The sequence below is a fragment of the Diceros bicornis genome, chromosome X (genome assembly GCF_020826845.1).
Source record: "Diceros bicornis minor isolate mBicDic1 chromosome X, mDicBic1.mat.cur, whole genome shotgun sequence".
Taxonomy (NCBI): Eukaryota; Metazoa; Chordata; class Mammalia; order Perissodactyla; family Rhinocerotidae; genus Diceros; species Diceros bicornis.
In genome coordinates, this window is record NC_080781.1 from 49,844,564 (window position 1) to 49,864,862 (window position 20,299).

Here is a 20,299-nt window from a genome sequence, read left to right on the forward strand (position 1 = left end):
GGAGATTATGCCCTTGTTCTACAGAAGGGGAATCAGAGCTCTCTTCATGAGTAAAGAGAGATGAAGACTATTTATCCTTCCTAAATATGGTTCACTCCAACATCTGTGTGCTTGATTAAAAATTTCAGCAGGAGATGGAGGAGTTGGATTTCCTAGCTCTTGGAAAAACTTTTTCTGTGGCTATAGGTGCCTCCAAAATCAGTATCATATTGAAGACTATTATTTGTTTTAGCTGCATTGATAGAAGCACATTAAAAGGTTTCAGTGCCCATCTAGAGTGTCATGGACACTCCAGGGTGCAACGCACTGAAAACGATAATAATATATAACAATTGATAAGTATTTTGTCTGTGTCTATCACTATTCTAATTGATTTACATGCGTTAACTGATTTAACTTTCAAAGCAACCATATGCACTTATACATATGAGGAAACCAAGGCACACTCTAAACAGTGGCACCCACATATGAATCCTTACAATCTGGTTCTAGAATCTATACTCTTAACCACTATAATATACTCCCTCTAAGAGACACAACAACAATTTTGAAACCTTAAGAGAAAGCAACTAAAACTGTGGGAAAGTTGGGAAATATATTTTATTAGTTTCTTATTGCTGCTGTAACAAATTACCGCATACTTCCTGGTTTAATATAACACAAATTTATTTTTTTTTTTTTACAGTTCTTTATGTCAAAAGTCTGAAATCAATTTCACTGGCCCAAAATCAAATCAGCAGGGCCACTGCCTCCAGAGACACTAGGAAAGAACCTTTTTCCTTGACTTTTCCAGTTTCTAGAGCTGCATTTCTTGTATTATTTGACTTATGATCCCTTCCTCCATCTCCAAAACCAGCAGTGTAGCATCTTGCTTCATCATCACATTGTTTTAAGCTTCTGTAGTCAAATATTCTTCTGTCTTGCTCATGTGAGGATGCTTGTGATTATATTTAAGGTCTATCTGGATAATCCAGGAAAATCTCCTTCTCTTAAGACACTTAATCAGTTCTATAAAGATCCTTTTGTCATATAAAAAGTAAGATTCACAGGTTCTAGTGATTAGGATCTGGATATCTTTGAAGTCCATTATTCAGCCTACTGCATATTTAGTATGAGAGATACTTGGTATATATTGTGTGAAGGAGCAACATGAACACTGGAAAGTCAACCTCTGTAGTGTGACCTATTCATTCCCATGACTCCTAAAGGTCAGAGTTCTGCAATAAAGTCTTAATAGGTATAAAAAAGAGCATTTTTTTGAATTTTTTTTTGAAATTGACAAAAATAATGTTTTTGTTTTTTAATTTAATGAAAGTTGTTAGAATGTCTTTCACTAAAGATGTAAAATTTAAACTACCTATATTATATTCTAATTGCATTGTTTAGCTATATTTGAGTACCTAATTGTTTGTGAAAATCACAATGCCACTGGTTTTTCTTAAGCAGGAGAAGAGTTCTGGGTTGTAGTAATAGGTGGCATAGACTCTTTTGCTTTATCATTACCAAAAACAAATAATAAAAAAAACCCTAACTCTAAAATTCATATGGGGCAACGAAAGACCCCGAATAGCTAAAGCAATCCTAAGAAAAAAGAACAAAGCTGGAGGCATCACAATCCCTGACTTCAAAACATACTACAAAGCAATAGTAATCAAAACAGCATGGTACTGGTACAAAAACAGACACATAGATCAATGGAACAGAATTGCAATCCCAGAAATAAAACCACACATGTATGGATAGCTAATTTTCAACAAAGGAGCTAAGAACATACAATGGAGAAAGGAAAGTCTCTTCAATAAATGGTCTTGGGAAAATTGGACAGCCACATGCAAAAGAATGAAAGTGGACCGTCTGCTATTGCCATTCACAAAAATTAACTCAAAATGGATCAAAGACCTGAAGGTGAGACCTGAAACTGTAAAACTCATAGAAGAAAATATAGGCACCACACTATTTGACATTGGTCATACAGGAATCTTTTCAGATGACATGCCTACCCAGACCAGGGACACTAAAGAAAAAAAAAAGCAAGTGGGACTTTATCAGATTGAAGAGCTTCCACAAGACAAATGAAACCAGAATCAAGATGAACAGACAACCCACCAGCTGGGAGAAAATATTTGCAAAACATATATCTGACAAGGGGTTAATCTCCATAATATATAAAGAACTCACACAACTGAACAACAAAACAACAAACAACCCGATCAGAAAATGGGCAGAGGAAATGAACAGACACTTATCCAAGGAAGATATACAGATGGCCAATAGGCACATGAAAAGATGTTCAACATCACTAATCATCAGGGAAATGCAAATCAAAACAACACTAAGATATCACCTCACACCCGTTAGAATGGCTATAATCACCCAGACAAAAAACAACAAATGTTGGAGAGGATGTGGAGAAAAAGGAACCCTCACACACAGCTGATGGGAATACAAACTGGTGCAGCCTCTATGGAAAACGATATGGAGATTCTGCAAAGATTTAAAAATAGAAATACCCTATGATCCAGCTATCTCACTACTGGGAATCTATCCAACGAACCTGAAATCAACAATTCAAAGAGGTTTATGCACCCCTATGTTCATTGCAACATTAATCACCATAGCCAAGAAGTGGAAGCAACCTAAGTGTCCCTCGACTGACGATTGGCTCAAGAAGATGTGGTATATATATACAGTGGAATACCACTCAGCCATAAAACAAGACAAAATCATCCCATTTGCAACAACATGGATGGGCCTGGAGGGTATTATGTTAAGTGAAATAAGCCAGAAAGAGAAAGACAAACACTGAATGATCTCAATCATATGTGGAATATAAACCAACACATGAACAGAGAAAACTGTATTGTGGTTACCGGGGGCAATGGGGGTGGGGGGTGGGCACAATGGGTGAAGGGAGACATATATATGGTGATGGACAAACAAAAAAGTACAACCCGAAATTTCACAATGTTATAAACTATTAAAACATCAATAAAAAAATCTCAACTTTTCTATTTTTCAGTAATGAAACTATTTTTAAATTAAAAAGGTAAGCTATGGTTACACATTGATTACCCATAAAGAAGAGTATAAGGAGTTTGAATTGACAGTACATAATGTTTTTTTCTTACCTAAAACAACACTACCACATTCCTCAAAATATGTAGCCTATTTCTTACAGATTTAGCATAAAGAGGAGAAAGCCCTTTGTTCTGGGACTTACCATGAAGCCTCTTTTTAAGGATTGTACCTAAAACGTCTCCTGCAGGCAAGCAGTCCACCATTCCACCTATCCTTCCCCGGGCCCTTCCAGGAGCCCAAACAAGTCCAGAACACACTAATCTCAGAATTGTCAGCATACTTCCTCTAGACCCATATCAATACTAGTTTGCAAATCCCTCCCCAGGCCGTATAGTTACAAATGAAAACAAAATAAATGAAATTCCAAAAGCAAAGCAAATAAACAACAATAACAAAAAACCCAAGTGACCTGTTCTTAGGAGATGAGGAAGCCCCGTTATAGGAGTCATAAAGATGCTACTGGTGGTCTTATAATGTTCAATAACCCTGAGGGTTTCACCAATCAAAACATCTAGTCATACATACATCCCAGGGTAGTCATCAAGGCTCTGACCCATTTAAGTCTTAAAGTTTAATTAAATTTCATATTTGAGTAGTAAGGCTCTCGTCTCCGGCTGTGTGCTGGTCTTTATTCTTATATGCTGGTCCTCTCTTCCACATAATCTACATTTAGTCTTACAGTACAATTTCTATAGACTTTAGGAGATAAAAACAAAATGAGAGACATTAGCAAAATGGCTAAGAGTCCCAAGCTCTCATCTTCCCATAGAAATATTGAGAAACAAACAGACACTGGCAGAACCAAATTTATCAGAACTCAGGGAAATGGTAAAGGGTTTGTAGCAACCAAGCAGATGCTGAATCAAGAACGGAGAAAATTCAAAGAAGTAGGGTATATTTGTAGCATTTTTTTCTTGCCCTAGCCTCACTCCTTCCATGGCATGATGGCAATCTTTGAGAGGGAAGCTCAGGTTAACAGTGTGAGATCTTAGTCCCTGTTTCTGGAGGGAGCAGAGAAGACTTTATTTGCAAGTTGTTGTGTATTTCTGTTCTAGTCTGTCTGGAAGCTGCCTGAAGGACTGACACTTGGTGCTTGTTTTTAATTTTCTAACTCATATCTCAGGCCAGATAAATGGTGTACGTTGCTCAATAGTGCTGCAAGGTGAACTAACAACCTGCTAAAGCCTAGGAGAAAAGATTATGATCAAAACATACAATAAACTGCCCAAGGCCCAGGAGCAAAAGCCGGAAGAGTTTCTTTAAGAAATTAGAGTGTTTAAAATCACCATGAATAGATGGGAATTTAGAAGGCACATGAATGCCTAGAACAAAATGTATGCTCAGAAAAGACATGAAAAGACCCTATATTTTCACTTCAAGTTAATACCTAGGAACAGTGCACCCCTGGCTAAGTGTTGAAGGACTACCTCGGTACAGAGCCAATCTTAAAAGACAAGGAGGGCCGGCCTCGTGGCTTAGTGGTTAAGTGCATGCGCTCCGCTACTGGCGGCCCGGGTTGGGATCCCGGGCATGCACTGAGGCACCGCTTCTCCGGCCATGCTGAAGCCACGTCCCACATACAGCAACTAGTTGTATGTGCAACTATGACATACAACTATCTACTGGGGCTTTGGGGGAAAAAAGAAAAGAAAAAGTAGGAGGATTGACAATAGATGTTAGCTCAGAGCCAGTCTTCCTCAGCAAAAAGAGGAGGATTAGCATGGATGTTAGCTCAGGGCTGATCTTCCTCACCAAAAAAAAAAAAAAAGACAAGGAGATGTTTTTATTTCATTTTACTTTTTTTTTTCTAAACTTCTGGCTTTCAAGAGTATCTCTATCCAAACACTAGCTGAATACAAGGTAAGAAACAGAGACTTCAAAACCAAACATGAAGATAAATACAGTTTGTGGAAAATATTTTGAGAAAGTCACTAGACAGACAACTGCAGCCTTCAACAATAAAAGAAAGTATACTCTGGGGAAGGATGAAGGGAGAGAATTTGATTTGTGATGTTACTACATTATAATATTCAAATACCCAGTTTTCAACAAAAAATCACAAGGATTACAAAGAAACAGGAAAATATGGTCCAGTCAAAAAAATAAAATAAAAGGTCAGAAAACATCCTTGAGGAAGTCCAGACATTGGACATATGGCACAAATGATTAAAAATAACTGACTTAAATATGCTTAAAGAGCTAACTGAAAACATGGACAAAGAACAAATGGAAACATTGAATGTACAAAATTAGAATACCAAAAAATGCGATGAAAGTATAAAAACAGAAATTCTTGGGTTATCTATTTAAAGTTTATAGGGCTTTTTGAATTTGTAGATTTATTTATTTCATTATATTTGGGAAGTTTTTAGTAGGTATTTCTTCAAATATTTTTCTGCCATTTTCTCTCTTCTTTTGGAACTTCCAAAATGTGTATGTTGCTCTATCTTATGGTGTGCCATATGTCCCTTAGGCTTTGTTCACTTTTCTTTATTTGCTCCAAGAGTACATGGAACATTCTCCAAGATATACCATACACTAGGCCACAAAATAAGTAACAATAAATTTTAAAAGTTTAAAATTATACAAAGTATGTTCTCCAACCACAATGGAGAGATGTTGGAAAAGAATAACTGAAGAAAATGTATGGAACTTAAAAGTATGTGGAATTTAAACAACATGGTACTAAATAATCAATAGGTCAATAAGAAATCACAAGGGAAATTATAAAATACTTGAAGACAAATGAAAATAAAAATGCAACTTACTAAAACTTATGAGCAGTGGCAAAATAAGTGCTTAGGTAGAAATTTACAGCTTTAAACATCTTTATTAAGAAAAAGAAAGATCACAAATCAGTAACCTAACATTACATCTAAAGATCTTCAAAAATGAGAGAAAACTAAATCCAAAGCTAGATATTGAAATAGAGGATAGAAAAACAGTAGGGGGAGTTAATGAAGCCAAAATTTGATTCTTTGAGAAGATAAACAGAACTGACAAGCCCTTAGGTAGATTGAGTAAGTAAAAAAAGAAAGTAGTCACAAATTACTAAAATTAGGAGTGAAAATGGGGGCACAACTGCCAACCTTACAAAAATAAGGAGCATGATAAGGGAAAACTATGAACAATTGTACACCAACAAATTAAAAACCTAGATGAAAAGGAAAATTCCCCAGGAAAAAACTCTCAAAACTGATTCAAGAAGAATTAGAAAGTCTGAACAGACCTATAACACGTGAAGAGATGGAAGCGGTAATAAAAATCCACCCAATAAAAAAAGCCCAGGACCAGACGGTTTCACTGGTATAATCTCCCAAACATTTAGAAGTATATCTGTACTTCTCAAACTTTACAAGAAATAAAAGAGGAGGGAGCACTTCCCAACTCATTATTTGAGACCAGCATTACTCTGACACAAAAGCCAGAGAAGGACATCACAAGAAAAGAAAATTACAAACCAATATCGCTTAGAATTAGGTGCAAAACTCCTCAAGAAAATACAAGCAAACTAAACCCAGTGGTTTATTTAAAGGATTATGCAACATTACCAAGTGGAATTTATTCCAGGAATGCAATGTTGGTTTAATAAAAAAATCAATCGATGTAAATTATCACATTAATAGAATGAAGAGATTAAAATTCATGATTATTTCACTTGATGCATAAAAAAATATTTTTAAAATGTAACACGTTTTGTGATAAAAATATTCAACAACCCAGGGATAGAAAGGAACTTCCTTAATTTGATAAAGATAATTCATGAAAAACCCACAGCTCAATCTTGACAGACTGAAACTTTTCTCCTAATATCAGGAACAAGACAAGGATGCTCTCTTTCACCACTTACAATCAAAATTGTACTGGAAATTCTAGCCAGAACAATTAGGCAAGAAAAGGAAATAAAAGGCATCCATATTGGAAAGGAAAAAGTCGAACAATCTCTATTTATAGATGATATGATCTTAAATGTAGAAAATTTTAAGTAATCCACAAAAAAAGTATATTAGAGCTAACAAATGAATTGAGCAAAGTTGTAGGAATCCAGATCAATACACAAAAATCAATTGTATTCTATAGATTTGCAATGAACAATCTGAAAATAAAATTATTCAAACAACTCTATTGGGGCTGGCCCCATGGCCAAGTGTTTAAAGTTCTATGTGCTCCCGGGTTCATGGGTTTGGATCCCGGTCACAGACATACACCCCGTCATCAAGCCATTGTGTGGCAGCAACCCACATACAAAATAGAGGAAGATGGGCACAGATGTTAGCTCAAGGCAAATCTTCCTCAGCAAAAAAAAATAAAAATAAAACAACTCTATTACTATAGCATCTTAAAGAATCAAATACTCAGGAATAAAATTCATCAAGGAAATGCAAAACATATAGAGAAAACTATAAAATATTGCTAAATAAAATTAAAGAGTACCTAAATAAATGGAAAGATATCATGAGTTTATGGGTTGGAAAACAATATTTTTATGAGGGCAATACTCCCCATAAAGTTGATCTTCAGATTCAATTCAATCAAAACCAAAATTCGAATAGCGTTTTTTGCAGAAATGGAAAAACTGATCCTAAAATTCATATGAAATTGCAAGAGACACTGAATAGGCAAAACAATATTTAAAAGTACAAAGTTGGAGGTCTCATACTTCCCAATATTAAAACTTACTATAAGCTACAGCAATAAAAATTATGTGGTACTGGCATGTAAATTAATGTAATAAAATTGATATTTATGAAGTAAAACCATGTATGTATGATCAACTCATTTTGACAAGGGTGCCCAAGTCATTCAATGAGGAGAGAATGGTCTCTTCAACACATGGTGTTTGGATAACTTGATATCCATATTTGAAATAATTAGGGTGAATTTTACCTCATTCCGTATATAAAAAATAACTCAAAAATGGATCAAAAATCTAATTTTAAGAGCTGTAAGTATAAAAATCTTAGAATATAACATAGATGTAAATTGTCATAATCTTCACTTTGGTACCCTTAACATGACATCAGAAGGCAAAGTAGCAAAGAAAAAAATAAATATGTTAGATTTCGCTAAAATTAAAAACTTTTAGGGCCAGCACTGTTGCATAGTGGTTAAATTCATGCACTCCACTTCGGTGGCCTGGGGTTCACAGGTTCAGAACCCAGGCGCCGACCTGTGAGCTGCTGATCAAGCCATGCTGTGGTGGCATCCCATACACAAAATAGAGGAATATGGGCACATATGTTAGTTCAGGGCTAATCTTCCTCAGTAAAAAGAGGAAGATTGGCAACAGATGTTACCTAAGGGCCGATCTTCCTCACACACACACAAAAAAAATTCTATGCATCAAATAATACTGACAAGAAAGTTGAGGCCACCTACAGAATGTGAGAAAATATTTATAAATGATATGTCTGATAAAGATTTAGTATCCAGAATACATATACAGTCATGCATCACTTAACAGTGGGGATGTGTTCTGAGATGTGTGTTAGGCAATTTTGTTGTTGTGAGAACATCATAGAGTGTATTTACACAAACATAGATGGTATAGCCTACTACACATCTAGGCTATATGATACTAATTTTATGGGACCATTGTCATAAATGCAGCCCATCAATGACCAAAACGTCATTAGGCAGTGCATGGCTCTATATATAACTTTTAGAATTCAACCACAAAAAGACAAACAACCCAATTTTTAAAAAATGGCCAAAGCACTTGAGTTGACATTTCTCCAAAGAAGATATACAGATGGCCAACAAGCACGTGAAAAGATGCTCTACATCATCAGTCATTAGTGAAATGCAAATGAAAATCACCATGAGGTACCTCTTCATTTCCACTACAATGGTGTAGTATAAGTGCCTGACCTAAGGTTTTGATTGCTGAGGCATCTATTTCAAAGACATCAATCTCAGATAAACATATTGTCAACTACACAACTAGATAAAGAGCCTGTCTGCCCCACCCATTGTTACTGTACCAAAAGTGGGTTCACATCCTGGCAGAGTTAAAATCAGACTGTCAACAAGAAGTAGTTGTCACACAAAGTAGAACTTATTTGCAGCATATAGGAGGCCACATGGAATCATTTCCAAAGTCATCTCATCCCCAAACAAAGGGAAGCAGGGGCCTTTTATTTTGGATGGGGAATGAATATTCAAAAGAGAGAGGTGGGTATTCACTTGTGCAGGCTCAACTGGAAGACATGTTGCCACATACACTGAAGGTTATGGTAATAAGGCCTAAGCTCCTCCCAGAGAGGAGACTTTAGCATTAAAAACGAGGCAAAGGTCATAGACATGCTCTTTGGTAGGGCTTGGTCTGGTTCAGGGTGGTTGGTGATTGCATCTCTTAAACAGTTAAATGTTTCCAAAATCTCCCTTGAGTTCCTCGGGGCAATTAGCCAGTGATACCATGAAATTTGCCTTTTAGAAATCCCTAGGTCACCTAGATAACAGATCACATAAATGACCTTGTTTTTCCCTTTTCATACCTTAATTCCTACTCTTATGTTTTAAGTTCCTCGATAAAGAGTGAACCTCAAAACCCTAGACACCCCACCCTGAACCCCAGTAAAGGCAGAACCACAAGTCCACTCTCTTTCTCTACCTGTGACCTCACTGTGTAACACAAGCATGCCATGTACCTTCCAGGATTTGTGAGTAATTAATCTTACTTTTTAAAATTCTCTGATGGTTGTTGCTGAGGTGTTTCTTGCAATCATAATAAGAACCACAAAGGCCATCCATCCACAACATTGGCTCCAGTTGAGGAAATATCTATGGGGGCTGCTACAAGTAGTATGGGCCCAGGTAAATGCCCCCAGGCATTCCTAGCAGATAGCATCACTACCGATAGGCTGAGACTGATATCAAACCTGAAGTGAGTTTGCTCATCCATCATGCAGCAAGCCAACCTCTGACACTAGGTGTAGTGGAAGAAAGTAGGAATTTTATTTCAAAGAACTGAGCAAGGAGAACGTGCAGCTTCTGCTGTAATTCCTGACTCCCTGAAAAGTTACAAGCAAGGGTTTTAAAAGGGGAGATCAAAAGAGAGAAGCCAAGGTAGTCATGACTGCAGGGACCTGGAGGGCGATTGTGGCAGGGTCCCAGCAGAATTCTGGCCTCGAGTGAGTTGTTATCTTTATCTGTTCCTTATCAGTACCTTAGGACCAGGTGTCTTGGGTTCTGCAAAACCAGCTTTCTGTGTCATCTTGGACCTGGTATGTGATTATACAATAGGAATTGTGGCTTTGCAGGTCAGTGCCTTCCTACCAGCCTGTGTTTGGCCTTGTGAGGCTGCTTGCAGGGAGGAGAATGGTGAGATAAGGGAAACTGCAGGTGAGTTTCCTTGGTTGTCTGTCTCCGTGATGAATGGTGGATTTCAGCACCCAGAAGCCAAGGAGTTGGGGTCTGAGAAGCCTCATCTTCTTGATATTCTCTGGATATCAGTTTCCCTGTAACAAAACTTCAAAGGACCTGTAACTAGCCAAACCAGTGTGAGCCCAGTGTGAGGCCACCTGGGCTTTAACAATTTGTAACTTCCATTTGCCTTGTGAAATTCAGGATTACAAAGGTTAAAAAAAAACAATATTTACATGTGAATGTAACTTAGAGAAGCAGGTAAAGGAGATGAGTGCTTTTGGTTTTAACCCCATATGTACTGGGTTTAACATAGGGTAACTGATGTCAGGGCCAGCATCAAGACTAACACAAAACAAATGTCTATAATAATAATAAAAAAGAATAACATTAAATAATAAATGTTGGAAAGGATGTGGAGAAATTAGAATCCTCATATCTTGCTGTTGGGGATGTAAAATGGTGCAGCTGCTATAAGAAACAATTTGGCTGTACCTCAAAAAGTTGAGCATAGATTTGACATATGACCCAGTATTTCTGCTCCCAGTTATGTACCCAAAAGAATAGAAAACAGATACTTACAAATTTTTATAGCACCATTCACAATAGCCAAAAGATAATAAAAACCCAAATTTCCATCAATGGATGAATGGAAAAATAAAATATAGCATATCCTTATAATAGAATATTATTCAGCCAGAAAAAGGAATTAAGTACTGTTACATGCTACAATGTAGATGGATCTTGAATATTTAATTCTAAGTTTAAGGAGCCAGACACAAATGTTCTCATTTTGCATAATTCCATTTGTATGAAATATACAGAATAGGTAAAACATTTGTCTTAGTCTGTTCAGGCTGCTATAACACAATACCATAGACTGCATGGCTTATAAACAATAGATATTTATACCTCACAGTTCTGAAGTCTGGGAAGTCCAAGATCAAGGTGCTCTCAGATTACGTGTCTGCTGAAAGCCGGCTTCCTGGATCATAGATGGCCATATTCTCACTGTGTCTTCACATGACAGAAGGGATGAGGGATCTCTCTGGGGCTTTGTTTATGAGGACACTAATCTCATTCATGAGGGCTCCACCCTCATTACTTAATAGCCTTTCAAAGGCCCCACTTCCATGCAACATCACACTGGGACTAGATCTCAACATATGGAATTTGGAGGGACACAAATATTCAGTCCATAGCATTCCACCTCTGCCCCACACAAAATTCATGTCCTTCCAACATGCAAAATACATTCATTTCATCTCAATAACCCCTAAAGACTTAACTCATTCCAGCATCAACTCAAACTTCTAAAGTCCAAAGTCTCATCTAAATATCTAAATCAGATATGGGTAAGATTCAAGGTACGATTTATTTTAAGACAAATTCCTCTCCAGCTGTGAATCTGTAAAATCAAACATGTTATGTGCTTCGAAAATACAATGGTAGGAAAGGCATAAGATAAATATTTCCATTCCAAAAGTGAGAAATAGGACAGAAAAAGGGAGTGACAGACACCAAGCAAGTCCAAAACCTAACAAGGCAAACAACATTAAAACTTAAGGCTTGAGAATAATCTTTGACTCAGTGTTCTGCCCACCAGGCCCAAGGTGGGGGAGGTTTCTCTTTCTGGAGATACTGGGGCAAGGTTCTTACCTTCTGGACACACTTTGGACAAGGGTCCCACCACTTGAACACACCGGGGTGGCAATCCTGCCCCCACAACTTTGACAGGCAGATGTTGGGCTTCCAAGGCCCTGGGCAGCCCTGTCACCATGGCTTTAGGTGACTCTTCTCCCATGGCTTGGCTGAACATCCCAGGAGTGTCTGTCTGGGTTGTGCTCCTGTGTACTGCGGTCCTATGCCTTTGGCTCTGCTGGGCGTCATTTGAAATCTAGGTGGAGACAGCCATGCCATCAGGGATCAAGCACTCTGTGTGCGAATGAAGACGGTGACACATAGATGTTTGTGGCCTTCTCCTTCTTTGAGGGGTGACCATCATGGCTCATGTTGTACCTGAGCCTGCCAGAACCTTACCTGAGGTGGCTAAAGAGTGCAGCACTGTAGGACAGGGAGCAGAGTTTGCAATGTGAGGCAGTGTTGAGCAGTGGCACTAAGGTTCTGCAGGAGTCTGCAGTACCTACTTTGAAATTATTTCCCCACTGCTACCCAGTTTGCATTCTGGATCTGTGATGTGAGGGGGCATCCCTGATGATCTCTGAATTGCCTTTGATGTCATTCATCCATTGTCTTGGACAATAGCTCCTGGCTTCTGTTTAGATGGCTGGCTAATCTAATAAGATGGTCCTTTGGCCACACCTTTCATGTTCTCTCCAGAACAGGCTTCCTCCTTCTTTTGAATATGAATGGGTTAGGAATTTCCAAATCTATGCATTCTCCTTCCTTTCTGATTAAAAACTCTGTCTTTAAGTCACTTCTCTCTTCTCACATTTTACTATAAGTAGTCAAGAGAAACTAAACAACATCTTCAACGCTTTGCTTAGAAATTTCCTCAAATATCCAATTTTTTTGTTCACAACTTCAACCTTCCACAACATACTTGAATGTGAGCACATTTCAGTTAAATTCTTTGCCAGTTTATAACGAGAATCACCTTTCTTTCATTGTCCAATAACATGTTTTTTATTTCTGTCTGAAACCTCATCAGAATGTCCTTTACTGTCCATATTTCTACCAATATATTTGTTGGCGCCACTCATATAAACAGTAATCTTTACTATACATATTAAAGATTTTTTTCTTATTATCTTTAAACTAAATCAGGGGATAGGGCATTGATCTGGTCTCTGATGCATATCCAGTAGAACAAAAGCTTATCAGGACCTAAGACCAGATGTCTGCCCCAACTGGAGACCAGTCCCCTATATAACTGGCCCATAGTCTTTGTTCTGTAAGATGGTTCTTTGGGACATTAGTCAGCCATCTCCCCTCTTGCTAGCAAGCAGTAATAAAACCCTTTCTCTCCTACAACCTTGCCTCTTGACTATTGGCATGTCTTGTGGCAAGCAGACAACCTCCCTTGGGCTGTAATATTTTGCTCAGGATTATTTAGGTACTGTCTAGGAAAATTGAGCCTTTCTCTACAATTCTCTTTTCTTTCTGAGCTCTCACCAGAATCACCCTTAATGGTCCACTCACAGCAATATAGGCTTTTTCTATCATGTACCTCAAAACTCTTCCATCCTCTATCTATTACCCAATTCCAAAGCCACTTCTACATTTTTAGGTGTTTTTTACAGCATCACCCGACTCTCAATATCAATTTCTATCTTAGACCATTTGAACTGCTATAACAGACTGCTTGGCTTATAAACAACAGAAATTTGTTTCTTGCAATTCTGGAAGCTGGGAAGCCCAAGATAAAGATGCTGGCAGATTTGGTGTCTAGTTAGGTCCTGAATCTGGGAAAGTTTTGGCACAAGATAAAGGTGATGGTGTACACAGTTAAATAAATATTGTTAAAATTCACTCATGTACCCATAAGATAGCTGAAGAAATACAACATTATCAATACCTCTGACATCTGAATATATCATTATTTCCCACCACTGTGCTGTATTTTGTGTTTCATGTTTGTCTTTGTTTTCCTTTTAGTTTTATCTCAAATGTGTGTATTCCTAAGTAATATAGTATATATTGGGGGCTATTTTTGAACTTAATATAAGTGGAAACATATTGTATGTGTTTTGTCTGTGACTTTCTTTACATTGGGCTAATTTATTAGTCTGTGAAACTTCTTACCTAATCTTTTTCACCTTTTATTGAACCACATAAATAAAAAGATACATCCTCTATAGATAAAAGAGTTTACTTAATGGAAATAATGTTTTGGCAATACTTTTAGAGCTCTTAGAAATTCTATTAGATATATCTTATCTTTTTTTTTTTTTTTTGGTGAGGACGATCAGCCCTGAACTAACATCCATGCCAATCCTCCTCTTTTTTGCTGAGGAAGACTGACCCTGGGCTAAGATCTGTGCTTATCTCCCTCCAATTTTATATGGGACAATGCCACAGCATGGCCTGACAAGTGGTGCATTGGTGCACGCTGGGGATGAGAACACTGGCCGCCATTAGTGGAGCATGTGCACTTAACTGCTACGCCATGGGGCCAGCCTCTATATATGTCTTATCTTTTTATAACTAGAGACCAGGCATCAGTGACCAATGACCACTTGAGTTAATAATGGCATTTATATTTTCAAAGGATTGGAAAAAAAAAAACAAAGAATAATATGCAGCGGGAACCTTATGTGGCCCTCAATGGCTACAATATTTGGAAAACAACTTCATGCATAAAAATTTTGCTGAACTCTGCTCCAGACATTATTTTATTACCTAGTCAAAGGTTTGTTCCTCTTTCTCTGTTGAGTAAAGTAAAACTGAGCATGTTCTTTAAAAAGTTACATAAAAACCTTTACAATACTGATAGACTATTTGAATAGCATCATTATAATTGTACCTTCATAACCCTTGAGGTTTACATTCTATCAGCTATTTTCTGCAGTGTCACCATGGAAAGCAAACATCAAAGTAATTGCAAACTCTGTAAAACTGAGAAATTCTTGAGGAAACAATTTTAAAGGTAGATACACCTTACTGAGACACAAGGGCCTTGAGACAGTATTCCATGACACTCAGGTGAGATAAAAATGTTGTCAGAAGTGATCCAGGTAGGGGAGGAGAGAGAACTAAGTTTTAAACAAATGAAGAAATTTTTTGAGAAATATCTAACCCAACTAGGAAAATTAACATAAGGATTATAGGTATCCCAGAGGGAGAAAAGAGGGAGATAAGAACAGAGAGCTTATTCAAAGAAATAAGACCTGAGAATTTTCCAAACCTGGGGAAGGAACTGAACATGAAAGTACATGAAGATAATAGAACCCCTAATTACATCAATGCAAAAAACCTTCTCCAAGGCATATAATATTAAAACTGTAGGAAGTCAATGACAAAGAAAAAATATTAATGACAGCGAGAGAGAAGAAAGAAACCTATAAAGGAACTCAGATGAGGCTTTAAGCAGATTTCTCAGTAGAAACCCTGTAGGCTAGGAGAGAGTGGAATGATATATTCAAAATACTGAAAGACAAAAAGGATCAGCAAAGAATTCTCTATCCAGGGGCCGGCCCTGTAACTTAGTGGTTAAGTGCGTGCACTCTGCTACTGGTGGTCTGGGTTCGGATCTGGGTGAACAAGGATGCACTGCTTCCCCCGCCATGCTGAGGCCACGTCCCACATACAGCAACTAGAAGGATGTGCAACTATGACATGCAAGTATCTACTGGGACTTTGGGGAAAAAAAGGAGGAGGATTGACAATAGATGTTAGCTCAGAGCCAGTCTTCCTCAGCAAAAAGAGGAGTATTAGCACGGATGTTAGCTCAGGGCTGATCTTCCTCACAAAAAAAAGAATACTCTATCCAGTAAAATTATCCTTCAGATATGAGAGAGAAATAAAAGATTTCCCAGACAAACCAAAGCTGAGGTAGTTCATTGCCAGTAGACTTGCCTTACAAGAAATGATGAAGGGAGTCCTCCTACCAGAAAAGAAAGGCAAAAGATTACAAAGCCTTGAGCAAGAAGATAAATAACAGACAAAATCCAAAAATTGCAGCTCTATTATAGAATAGGTTAGCAAACAATTATAAAAATAAATGGAAAGAAAGCATCAAAAAAACTATAACCACTTGAATTTGATCACAAACTCACAACACAAAAGAACTAATTTGTGAGAAGAAAAATGTAGAAGGGGAAGAGGGAAAGGATGAAAACTGCATAGGCTAATGGACAAAAGAGACTATCATAAAATGGACTATCTCATCTGTGAGATCTTTTATACAAATCTCATGGAAAGAACAACAGAAAAAATCAGCAGAGTCAAAAATCATAAATAGAGAGAAAATTAAGAAAAACGTTACAGAAGACCACCAAGTGGAAATGGCAGAGAGAAATAAAAGGAAAAGAAACAATGGAAATATAGAACTGGAAAACAAAAGATAAAATGGCAGTATTAAGCTCTCATATATTAATAATCATTCCAAATGTAAATGGAACAAATTCACCAATCAAAAGACACAGTGTGGCTGGATGAATTAAAAAACAAGACCCAGCAATACAGTGCCTCCAGCAAACACATCTCAGCTCTAAAGACAAACATAGGCTCAGAGTGAAGGTATGAAACGTGATATTCCAGGCAATTAGTAAGCAAAATAAAGCAAATATAGCCATACTTACAACAGATAAAACAGACTTCAAGATCAAAAAGAATGAGAGAAAGTTGGCCATTATATAATGATAAAAGGGGCATTCCACCAAGAAGAAAAAACACTAATTTAAATATATGCACAGAACACAGGAGCACCAAAATATATAAAGCAACTATTAACAGACCTAAAGGGAAAAATTAACAGCAACACAATAATAGTAGGGGACGTTAACATCCCACTTACAATAATGGATAGATCATCCAGACAGAAAGTCAACAAGGAAACAGTGGTGTTAAATGAAACACTAGACCAGACGGATTTAATAGATATATATAGAACATTCCATTCAAAAACAGCAAAATACATGGTCTTTTCAACTGCACATGGAAAATTATCAAAGATAGATCATCTGTAGAGAAACAAAGCAAGCCTCAATAAATTTAAGAAGATTAAAAGCATATCAAGCAACTTTTCCAACCACAATGCAATGAAACTAGAAAACAACTACAAGAAAAAAGCTGGGAAAGTCACAAATGTGTGGCGACAAAGCAAAACACTACTGAACAACTGTTGGATCAATGAAGAAATCAAAGGAGGAATAAAAAAATACCTATAGACCAATGAAATTAAATTCACAACATACAAAAACTTGTAGGATGCAGCAAAAGTGGTACTAAGAGGGAAATTTATAACAATAAAGGCTAACCTCAAGAAATAAGAAATATATCAAATAAACTAGCTTACCTTTTAACCAAAACAACTTGTAAAAGAACAAAGCCCAAAGTCAGTAGAAGGAAGGAAATAATAACAATCAGAGCAAAAATAAAGAAAATAGAGAGGATGTGGAGAGAAGGGAACTCTCATACACTGCTGGTGGGAGGGCAAACTGGTGCAGGCACTATGGAAAACAGTATGGAGATTCCTCAAAGTCAAGGATAGAACTACCATATGATCCAGCTATACCACTGCTGGGTATTTATCCAAAGAACTTGAAAACACCAATGCCTAAAGATACGTGCACCCCTGTGTTCATTGCAGCATTATTCACAATAGCCAAGACTTAGAAGCAACCTAAGTGCCCATCAAGGGACGAATGGATAAAGAAGATGTGGTATATATACACAATGGAATACTACTGAGCCATAAGAAACGATGAAATCCAGCCATTTGTGACAACATGGATGGACATTGATGGTATTATGCAAAGTAAAATAAGTCAGAGGGAGAAGGTCAAATACCATATGATTTCCTTCATTAAGTAGTAGATAACAACAACAATAAGCAAACACACAGAGACAGAGCTTGGATTAGTGGTTACCAGAGGGGAAGGGGGGAGGGAGGGGGCGAAAAGGATAATTCGGCACATGTGTGTGGTGATGGGTTGTAATTAGTATTTGGGTGGTGAACATGGTATAATCTATGCAGAAATAGAAGTATAATGATGTACACCTGAAATTTATACAATGTTAGAAACCAATGTTACTGCAATAAACAAAAGATTTTAAAAAATTAAATAAATAAAATAAAATATTTTACTATAAAAAAATAAAATAAAATACAGACAAAAAATAGAGAGGATAAAAGAAACTAAGAGCTGGTACTTTGAGAAGATAAACAAAATTGACAAACCCTAAACCAGCCTCACTAAGGAAAAAAGAGAGAAGATTCATATAAATATAATCAGAAATAAAAGAGGAAAAATTACAATGGACACCACAGAAATACAAAGGATTATAAGAGATCACTATGAAACGTTATATGCCAACAAACTGAATAACCTAGAGAAATGGAAAAATTCTTAGACTCATACAACCTCCCAAAATTGAATCAAGAAGTAGAGAATCTGAATAGACCCATCACAAGCGAAGAGATTGAAACAGTAATCAAAAACCTCCCAAAAAATGCTATATCCAGCGAAAATATCCTTCAGATATGATGGAGAAATAAAAACTTTCCCAGAAAAACAAGAGCTGAGGGACTTCATTTCCACAAGACACCCCCCTACAAGGTTTGATCAAAAAAGCCCTCATACCTAAAAGAAAAAGAAAGAAAGAGAGAGAGAAAGAAAGAAAGAAAGAAAGAAGAAAGAAAAAGAAAGAAAGAAAGAAGAAAGAAAGAAAGAAAGAAAGAAAGAAAGAAAGAAAGAAAGAAAGAAAGAAAGAAAGAAAGAAAGAAAGAAAGAAAGAAAGAAAGGGTTTACAAAGCTTTGAGCAAGCAGATAAATAAACAGACAAAATCAGAAATTACAACTCTCTATCAGAACAGATTAGCAAACAGTTAATTATAACTCTAAAGACAAAGGAAAAGAAAACATCAAAAATTAATATTATCACTTCATTTAAACCAAAAATTCACAACACACAACGGAATAAGTTGTGACAACAACAACTTAGAAGGGGAAGAGGGAAGGGATGAAACCTGCTTAGACTAAGGGAACAAGAGGCTATCAGGGAATGGACAATCTCATCTACGAGGTCTTTTCCACAAACCTCATGGTAACCAATAAACAAAAAATCAGAACAAAGACATAAATGATAAATAAAGAGAAAACTGAGAAAATCATCGTAGAGAGCCACCAAACTGAATTAGCAGTCCAAAATACATGGGACAAGAAACAAAGGAAATACATAACAACTGAAAAACAAGATATAAAATTGCAGCATTAAGCACTCATATATCAATAATCACTTTAAATGTAAATGGATTGAATTCCCCAATCAAAGGACACAGTGTGGCTGGATGGACTGAAAAACAAAACCCAACAATTTGCTGCCTCCAGGAAACACAATTCAGCTCTAAAGACAAACATAGGCTCAGAGTGAAAGGATGGAAGACGATACTCCAAGCTAATGGCAAACCAAAGAAATCACAATGGATACCACAGAAATACAAAGGATTATACGAGAATACTATGAAAAACTATATGACAAAAAATTAGAAAATCTAGAAGAAATGGATACATTCTTAGACTCAAACAACCTCTGAAAACAGAATCAGGAAGAAATAGAGAACCTGAATAGACCAATCACAAGTAAAGAGATTGAAACAGTAATAAGAAATCTCCTAAAAAATAAGTCCAGGACCAGATGGCTTCTCTGGAGAATTTTACCAAACATGTAAAGAAGAATTAATGCTTATCCTTCTCAAACTATTCCAAAAAATAGACGAAAATGGAACACTTCCTAACACATTCTACGAGGCCAAAATCACCCTGATACCAAAGCCAGACAAGGACAACACAAAGAAGGAAAATTGCATGCCAATATCGATGATGAACATAGATGCAAAAATTGTCAACAAAATATTGGCAAACCAGATACAGCAATACATTAGAAAGATCATACAGCATGATCAAGTGGGATTTATACCAGAGACACAGAGATGGTTCAACATCCACGAATCAACGTGAGACACCACATTAACAAAATGAGGAATAACAAGCACATCATCATCTCAATAGATGCAGAGAAAGCATTTCACAAGATCTAACATTCATTTATGATAAAAATTCTCAACAAAATGAGTATAGAAGGAAAGTACCTCAACATGATAAAGGGCATATATGACAAAATCACAGCCAACATCATATTCAATGGGAAAAAACTGAAAGCCATCTCTCTG